Source organism: Dipodomys merriami, unplaced genomic scaffold, assembly GCF_024711535.1.
Source record: "Dipodomys merriami isolate MVZ:Mamm:240054 unplaced genomic scaffold, mDipMer1.0.p SCAF_27, whole genome shotgun sequence".
NCBI lineage: Eukaryota > Metazoa > Chordata > Mammalia > Rodentia > Heteromyidae > Dipodomys > Dipodomys merriami.
In genome coordinates, this window is record NW_027204159.1 from 13,609,641 (window position 1) to 13,619,038 (window position 9,398).

A 9,398-nucleotide genomic window follows, 5' to 3' on the forward strand; every position below is an offset into this window, starting at 1 on the left:
ACTGCAGAATTCAGCTCTGAACAGTACAGCTACTGAGAATGCTGTCCGTGGTGGGTTTGTTTCATTTCTGTTGTCCTTTCTCTTTGGGAGGCAGAAGAATGGTCCCCAGGAAAGGGGGAAATACTACAAATAGGCACAAAACCTTTCAGGGGTGGAAATGTTCTAAAGTTGGGTTGTGGTGATGTCTACACAAGTGTAAATGTACTAACACCTTGAACTTTGTATTTTCAGTGTGTGAATGTTGTCTAATAGGATAGTGGGTAAAAGGATAGTGGGGTGTCACATGGGAATAAGGACACCAACTTGAACTCAGCAAGACCAAGTTTACTTCTGCAGAAGAGAGTGCTATTGACAGAAAGCCAAGTAAGCAAGTGCATTGGGTGGGCAGTCCACTCAGGTTTTACCCTTAAGGCATTCTGCTGGGTCATAACTTAAGGTTCACAGTCTTACAGGATTGGCTAGTTTAAAAAGGGGTTGATTAAAAGTTTGAGTGATCAACCAAAACCAGAGCACCTGGCCAAATGTTAGAAAAACAATTCTTAGCTGGTGCTCTACTGCTTGAGCCACACCTAGAAAAACAATTCTTGTAACAGGATATGGCTCAACGAAAATAACTTCTTACAAGATGGCAGCTACCCTTAAATTAGTATTGCCTATATAAAGATAAAGCAACCACTTTGATTGAGAAGATTCTAACTCCCATAATAACTCTATGGCTTTTTTTCCTCACAGGTCCATCCTTCACCTAGGGATGGACCTAGGTAAAAAGCAGATGTCTGCTCTTAAAAGGCTAGTAGCCTCCATAGCAGAGGCTAAGTTGAAACAATTAAGTTTATGGAGAGAAGATGGCCTAGAAGCATCAAAGTAAGTGACAGTGCTGGGTAGGAGGGTGGATGAGGGGCTTGGGGAGAAAGATCTAGAAGATAGAGAGTTTGAGGCTCCTACTTGGTTTCTCTGGCTTGGAAATGGGTTTTTCCATTTCTCACACTCTTGAATGTTTTTATCACTTGAGACAAACCTTCAGCCCGGCCTTTTGCCTCTTGATGGTTAATTCAAGATGGAATCTTGCAGACTTTTTTTTTTTAACTGAGTTGACTATAAACCATGATTCTCTAGTTCTCAGCTTCTCAGTTAGGATTACAGATGCAAAACACAGGCTTGTGCACAGCTTATGTACTTTTCTTTTGGTGTGTGCTTATTGAATCACTCTCTGCCAGGCATTATTCTAGACCCTGGGAAGCCAGTGGCGTGAAACATCTCTTCTTGAGGAGTTATAAGCCAGTGGGACTAGTTTCAGAGACCAATGAACTTGTCATTGAAGAATACTGGCTCCTGGAGGTAACTAAAGAAGAGGGGCAACTGACCCACATCAGGAATTGAGTTAGGGAAGGTCTGTCAAAGACTTCTTGGAAGAAATGATACTGGAACTGAGACCTGAGCTATGTACCTACCTCTTTGCTCCTGCCAGATCCTCATCGGAGTTCATAATCGCTACTTCTGTGTTTAACACACCAGAAAGCAGCTGCTACTCTTCAGAGAGTCTGTTTATATACTGAGAAATAACTTCTTCCCTCTTCCTAGCTCTCACTGATACAGGCATGTAGAATCTGAAATTCAGAGTAGCCATCAAATCTGGAAACAAGCAAACAGACAAGAAATGGCTTACTAGATACTATGATAAAACAATACTCTTCCAGACTCAATGAGCACCTTGTACCGTGAGGAGGAAGCTTTCCAGCATTCAGACCTTGATCGGGTGAAAGCTCCTTGTGCTACGCACCATTTCCATCTGGCTTTGCTGACCAGCTGCAATTTGTTAGCAGACTGAGAGCTCAAGCTCCTCCCTGAGAAGTGCACAAGTTAGGGCTCAGACTTACAGTACTTTGCCATCTCTTCCCTCCCATCTGCAACGTTAACAGAAAGGCTGGTGTCCTTGGTAAGTACTTCGCTTTCTGTTGTGATTTGCAGCAGCTTTTCTTCAGTGCTCTGGTTGTGCTCTGTTTTTGACTACAGTTATCTTGTGTTTTTTGTGTGGAGTAATTCTTGCTATGGGACCTGAGTGGCAGGTCCATGATTTTACTGAAGTTCTAGAGTGTTGTTCCAGGCTACAGGTACATGTGTAGTCATCATCTATCTGCAGGTGAGTGAATAGGTCTGCCTGTGTCCGAGTGGTCACCCCTGTGAGAGCTCCTGCTTTTGTTGTGCATTTGGTGGCCTTTCAGTCTCAGCTGCAAGGAAGAGGATGGAGACAGACTGTTTATGACAAGGTGGTCATCAAGTTGGGGAGATGCTGTTTTATATTATCTAAGACGCTAGTTTTTGTATTTGTTTCCATTTTTAGACATGCAGTTGAGAATCAGGGACTGGGAGTTAGACCTGAATTCTGAAAAGTGGGACTGGAAAAGGCACCCTGGTTTTCTAAGTGTGGAGAGGAGACAAACTCTGGACGTGTGGTGACTATGGGCAGGCATGAGCTGGGACCTGGAAATCTTCATTGCTGGGTAAATTGCTTAGGCCTTATTTTGGAGTTTTGCCTTTGTTAATGACTCATTTTAGCTTTACAGAAAATAAAATTCAGACAGTTCTTTGGAAAATAAAAGGGCTAAAAAATATGAGGATGTAGCCTCACTGGGCCAAGTTTTGTAGAACTTAAAAATTCCTTTAAAATCATAGTCCAGGGCTGGGAATGTGGCTTAGCATGTGTGAATGATCCCTCACTTCCACATAAACAGAAAAAGTCTGAAGTGGCACTGTGGCTCAAATGGGTGCTAGCCTTGGGCAAAAGAAGCTCAGGGATAGTGCCCAGGCCCTGAGTGTAAGCCCCACGATTGGCAAAAAAAAAAAAAAAAAAAAAAAAATCATAGTCCAGAGCAAGGGATCTAAGAAGACTTCTCAGAAGAGGTAAGAATGGCAAAGAAACATGACGAAATGCTCATCCCTGACCATAAAGGAAATGCAAATCAGAACAACCCCAAGATGCCATCTTACTCCAGTTATATTGGCCAACATTTTGAATTCTAACAACAAATGCTGGCAGGGATGTTGGGGAAAAGGAACCTTACAACACTGCTGGTGAGAATGTAAATGAATACAACCACTCTGGAAAGCAGTCTGGAGGTTCCTCAAAAAACTAAACATAGACATTCCCTATGACCCAGCCTCTTCCCTACTCCAGCCTCTATCCTAAGCAGCATGAGCCAGGATATGATAAGGACACCTGCAAATCCATGTTCATTGCCACACTATTCACAATAGCCAAGATATGGAAATAACCCAAATGCCCCACAATAGATAAATAGATCAAAAATAGATCAAAAGGGGCTGGGAAGGTGGCTCAGTGGTAGAGCACTTGCTTTGCATGCATGAGGCCCTGGGTTCGATTCCTTAGCACCACATAAGCAGGAAAAAAAAGCCAGAAGTGGCGCTGTGGCTCAAGTGGTAGAGCACTAGCCTTGAGCTGAAGAGCTGAGGGACAGCGCCCAGGCCCAGAGTTCAGGCCCCACAACCGGACCCCGCACCTCCAAAAAAAAAAAAAAAGAAAAGAAAAGAAAAGAAAAAAAATAGATAAAAAATGTAGTACCTATATATGATGAAATTTTATACAGCTGTTAGAAAGAATAAAATAATGTCATTTGCAGGGAATTGATGGAACTAGAACAAATCATGTTAAGTGAGGTAAGCCAAGATTAGAGAGACAAACAGAACATATTCTCCCTGACACATGGAAGTTAGATCTAAAATGCACTGAGATATGACAAATTACACAAGATTCGAGATACAGTGAGACCAAAAGAGGATAGTTTTAGGAGAGAATCACAAAGGTGCAATGCCTAAGTGCTTCTTCGAATTTACATAAAATAATATACATACTAAATATACTCCTAAGATAGGGAAACAAAAGACTTTTTTCTTAATTTGTTTTTTCTATTTCTGATGACTGTATTCTTTAACTTATAGATGACATGTTTACGTGCACATCTGTGGGAGGGTGGAGGGAAGGCACAGAAGCAGATGAAAAGGTGCAGCAATGGAGCTCACTGGACACTGGTGAAAGTGAACGGTACAACTCATGGGTGGAGGTGGGAGAGAGGGATTGGGAGTGAGGGAACAGACGACACTATGCGAAAGAAACTACTTATTACCTGATGTATGTAAAGGTAACCCTGCTATCTATCACCTCTAAAGCAACAAAAAAGTAAATTAAAAAAATCATAGTTCAAACATACTTAGGCTGGTACTTTGATGTATATGTTTTTCTCCCTCCTTTTTTCCCCCTCTTCCCAAATGTTTGTCTTTTGAATAATGCAGCTTACTTCAGCCATGATTTTTGTCATAATGAGGGTCCTTGTCAACCAAAAAGCCCCCAGGACAAGGTGAATTGGAGACTGCTGCTACTTTGCAGTCTTATTTTCCTAGGAGACAGAACCTTTTCAGGATATAAAGCACCACAATATCTTCATGGGTTTGGAAGAGTTCTGTTTTAGATATGAGCTTATCCTTGGCTATGGGTGTATTGTTTGTTGTCCTTACTGAAGGACCTCTATTTTACCATTTGGAGGAAAATTTGAAGTCTTTTACCAGCCCTGTGAGGTGGCTCAGACCTATAGTAGAATATTCTCCCTTTTTTTTTTTTTTTTTTTTTTAATTATCTCAGACCTATAACCTCAAAGCCAGACTGGGTTACCTAGGGAGACCTTTCTTAAAAACGAAAATCTGCCCAAACCACCTGGTACAATGATTCTTTTTCAACATTAAATTGGCTTCATTGAGCTATAATTCTATAGTTTTCGTTTCCCATCCTGTATTTTTCCCTCGAGTGGCCAGTGTGCTTCTAATTGAGCTCAGCACAGACTAGAGCTGTTGCCATGACTCCAAACCCAACCTCATTCATTTCTAGCATCTCAGGTCTAGATTAGCTGGGAAAATTAAGTGTTCAGAGATTCAAAGCTTGCTTGCTTTCCTGGGGGCATGAGAAGAAATGGAGTTGTTTTTCTTGAGTGCTGAGAGCCATAGCTTGTGTGGTCTATGAAGGTTTTGACCTTCCCATCTGTTCTTGGAAGACAGTTTATTCAAACAGGACCTGGATAAACCACTGGCTCTTGCTTCCTTTGAACCTCATCTGGTCTTAGTTATTTGCTCCCTTCAACTTAAGCCTCTTCACCTGTTCCTGGATAGCTTGCTTGCAGCTGGTTAAAGATAACACCTGATGGACTGAAGTTTGATTCAATTGCCTTGCTCCACACTCTGTAATTTTCCACAATCCCCCATCCTCAGAGAAACAGATTTGAGGCTTGCTCTTCACTTCTCACACATGGCTTCCTCAAGACTAAATTCTTTCTCCTTTGTAGAACTCTGCAGTGGCTGGCATGCTCCATAGTGAGCAAAACACACCATGTTGGTGGCATTTTTAAAAAACCATTGCCAATAACAAAATATATTGAAAACCTTTTCAAAGAAAGCTGTTTTGGTGAGGAAGGAAAACTATAGAATCTGCCTCCAAATGTTTCAAACGATACAAAATGTTGGAATCACTTACTCTGCTCAGAGCTAAAAACAAATGAAAACACTTTTTAAAGCTTTGTTCCTCATTGCAAATCCTTGTTGAAATTCTCATAAAGGAATTTCTCATAGTTTTCTAAAGCTTTATTACATACATGTTATTTTATTGTAATTGAGATAATATTGCAATTGAAAATAAAAGAAATATCCTTGCCAGGCGCAGGTGGCTCATGCCTGTAATCTTAGCTACTCAGGAAGCTGAGATCTGAGAATTGCAGTTCAAAGCCAGCCTGGGCAGATAAGTCAGTCAGAATTTTTAAAAACTTATTTGTATTGTAAAGGTGATATATAGAGGGGTTACAGTTATATAAGTCAGATAATGAGTCATTTCTTTTTGAACAGTGTTACCTCTTCCCTCATTTTCTCCCAGTTTTTTCCCTGCTGACCCCACTTCCCCACAAGTTGTACAGTTCATTTTCAACATTGTGTCTGGTGAGCATTACTGCTGCATTTGTTCACCCTTTGTCTCATCATTCTGTGCTCTCCCTTACCCTCCCCCAAACAGATAAACTCGCATTCAAAAGTTCGGAAATAAAAAAAAAAAACAAAAACCAGCTACAAAGGAGAAAAAACAAAACAAAACAAAAAGCAAAATAACAAAGAACCTCTTGTTTCCTTTTCTTGGAGTTCATTTCAATAAACATCTGTGAGACTCTTATCTCCATTGAGCTACCCAGAAAAAGCCATACATAGTACTGTGGCTGGAGTGGTAGAGGGCTAGCCTTACGCCTAAAGAGGCTCAGTGACAGTGCCCAGGCCCTGAGTTCAAGGCCCAGGATTAGCAAAACAAACAAAAACCAAAACCCCTTTACTTTCGTAAAAACGATTAGATAGAGGAGGTGCTGTCTTTTTCCTGTTTACTTTCTTGGGGGCAGGACTGGTGTTTGAACTTGGGGCCTTGCCCTTGCCAGGCAGGTGCCTATTGTTGAGCCTCCAGACTAATATTTTATAGAGGAAAGTGAAGTGCCTCAGATTGTTACTTGATGGTAGTTGCACAGCTGATCATTTGTGAAACCAGGATGGACCCTGTATTCCTGATCCTGCTTTAATCCCATTGGAGAGGCCTCCAAAGACTATTCTTTACCTTATGTACTGTGTATATAGGTATATACTGTGTATATAGGTATATACAGGAGTTCTGTGTGAGTTTCCTATTTGCTGCTGTTAATGTAAATTGATACCCTATCCTTAGAAAGGTCAGAAGTCCCACAGTGTAAGTAGAATGTTTTCCTTCTGGAGGCGTCAGGAGAGAATCTGTATCTTAACTTCTTCCAGCTTCTAGAAGCTGTCCACAGGCCTTGGCTCATTCCTGTTCTCCATCTTTTTACCAATTCCAGGAACACAGTATCTATGTGTCCCTATTTCTGTCTTTATTGTTCCATCTCTGGCCTTCTTCCTCCTGCTCCCCTATGCAAAAGAGTCTAGTGATTATATTTTGCCTACATGGGTAGACCAGGATAGTCTGTCCAGCTCAAAAATCCTTAATCAGAGCTGCAGAGTTCCTTTTACTATGTAACTGTATCCACGGCTTTCTGTAACTAGGATGTACACATTAATGGACTATTTCTTCCTTTCGCATACATTCTACTGACTCCCTAATTTAAATGATTTTTAAATCTCATTTTATGGTGCTGGGTTGAATTCAGGGAATGCTCTCATACTTAAGGTCTACCTCCAGCCCTTTTGTTGTAGTCCTGCCTTATACTTTGATCTTCCCAATCTCTGCCTCTTGAGTAGCTGGAATTGTAGTTGTTAGCTATTATGTCTGTACTAAACAAATGTAAATAGAACATCTCTAAACCTTTAAAAGAATTAGAGCTAAATAGTGATTGAGACTTATTTTGAAACACTTTCTAAAATTGTACATGTATTATCTTATTCTCATGACAATACTAAGCTCTGTCATTCCTGGTTATTAAAGGAAGGAGCTCAAGTTCAAAGATAAACTCAAGGTCACACTGCTAACAAGTTAACAGCTGGAGTTCAAAAGTTGGATCTATCTAGCTGTGCATGGTGTTATATGCCTGAAATACCAGCTGTCCAGAAGCAGATACAGGAGATTGTGAGCTTATTGTCAGTCGGGACTATATAGTAAGACTGTTTGGAAACACCAAAACCAAACAAAAAAAAAATGGATGTATTCAAGAACCCATGTGGAGATTTGCAGTATTAATGTCTAAGGAAGGAGACTGGCTATAGAAGTTTCGTGATCATACTATCAGGCTGGTGTTCTTCAACAAGTACTTTGTGAAACACTCCATGTTAAGGTCATCCAGAAAAACTTCTTGTCTATATTTCTACTTTCTATATATCTATAGCTATAACCCATAGGTGCATATTGAACACTTCAAACGTGGTGAGGATACCTGAAGATTGATTTTTTTTTTTGGGTCCGGTTGTGGGGCCTGAACTCTTGGCCTGGGTGCTGTCCCTCAGCTTTTCAGCTCAAGGCTAGCACTCTACCACTTGAGCCACAGCACCACTTCTGGCTTTTTTTTTTTTTTTCCTGCTTATGTGGTGCTGAGGAATCGAATAGGGCCTTAAGCATGCAAGGCGAGCGCTTTACCACTGAGCCAACTTCCCAGCCCCTGAAGATTGATTTTTAAGGTATATGTACTTATAATTAAATTCAAACTGAGACAGAACATTTTTATCTTTCCTTATCTAATATTGAGGTCTAACAGAAGCCCAAGCCCGTATAGAGATGTTACTTTCATGCACACTACTGCATATGACAGCTAATTGGCATTTGAAGAATAGCTGTGGAAAGCTTTTGAATACACTTCTGGAAGGACTGTGTGTTTGTGGGGGAGGTAATAATAGAACAGGGTTTCAGGTGTTGGTGCCATCTGGAGTGTTGGTTAGTGTGACAATCCCCCTTAAAACAGACACTTTGAACTCTTCACTCATTCAGCAAGAATCTGTGAAATCACTCTAGGAATCTTGGGGGAAATCAAGGTTGTGGGACTAGAGTCCTGCTAAAAGGTACGACTATTCTAGAGAGACAGGAAGTACTTTGGTGAAAGTGTTACCAGTGACATTGCCTAAGGCCATAGTACTAGGGCAAAAGCCAAGTGAATAATAGTGGTCTAATGGTGTTCAGGTTTACTTTATCCTTTTCATACGAAATTTACAGAAAAAAATGGGAGCTCCATGATTTGGAACAATTGTGGGGATAAAATCATAGTCTTATTTTCTTCTCTTTTTTTTTTCTTTGTCAGTCATGAGGCTTGAAATCTGGGCCTGGATGCTCTCCCTCAGCTCTTCAGCTCAAGGCTAGCACTCTATCACTTGAGCCACAGCACAACTCCCGATTTTCTTAGTGGTTTATTGGAGACAAGAATCTTACAGATTTTCCTGCCAGGGCTGGCTTTGAACTGCAATCCTCAGATCACAGCCTCCTGAGTTAGGATTACAGATGTGAGCCATCAGCGCCTGGCTACATAGTCTTATTTTCTTCAGTAACTTCACTTACTGTTGGTGGCCCTCATGTTGCATCTGTAAAGCCAGGATAGAGTGCATAGTTCACAGGTAAAAGTCTCAAGGCTCAGTTGCAGGCGAGTTCTTGGGATTCCCATGGAAGGCAGTGAGGGAGGGGAGGGGTGTGTGAGAGGAGGGTGCTATCCAGATATTATCTCTGTTTTATTTTAAAATTTAATTTTTTAATTGTGAAAATACCATACAGAGGGGTTACAATTACATGGGCAAGATAATGAGTACATTTCTTATCAAGCATTGTAGACTCCTCCTTTGTTTCTCCTTCCCATCCCTTCCCATCTCCCCGGCCACCCCCCCCCCCCCCGCTCCCCCTCCCACCTCGTTGGCCAAAGTTGTAAACT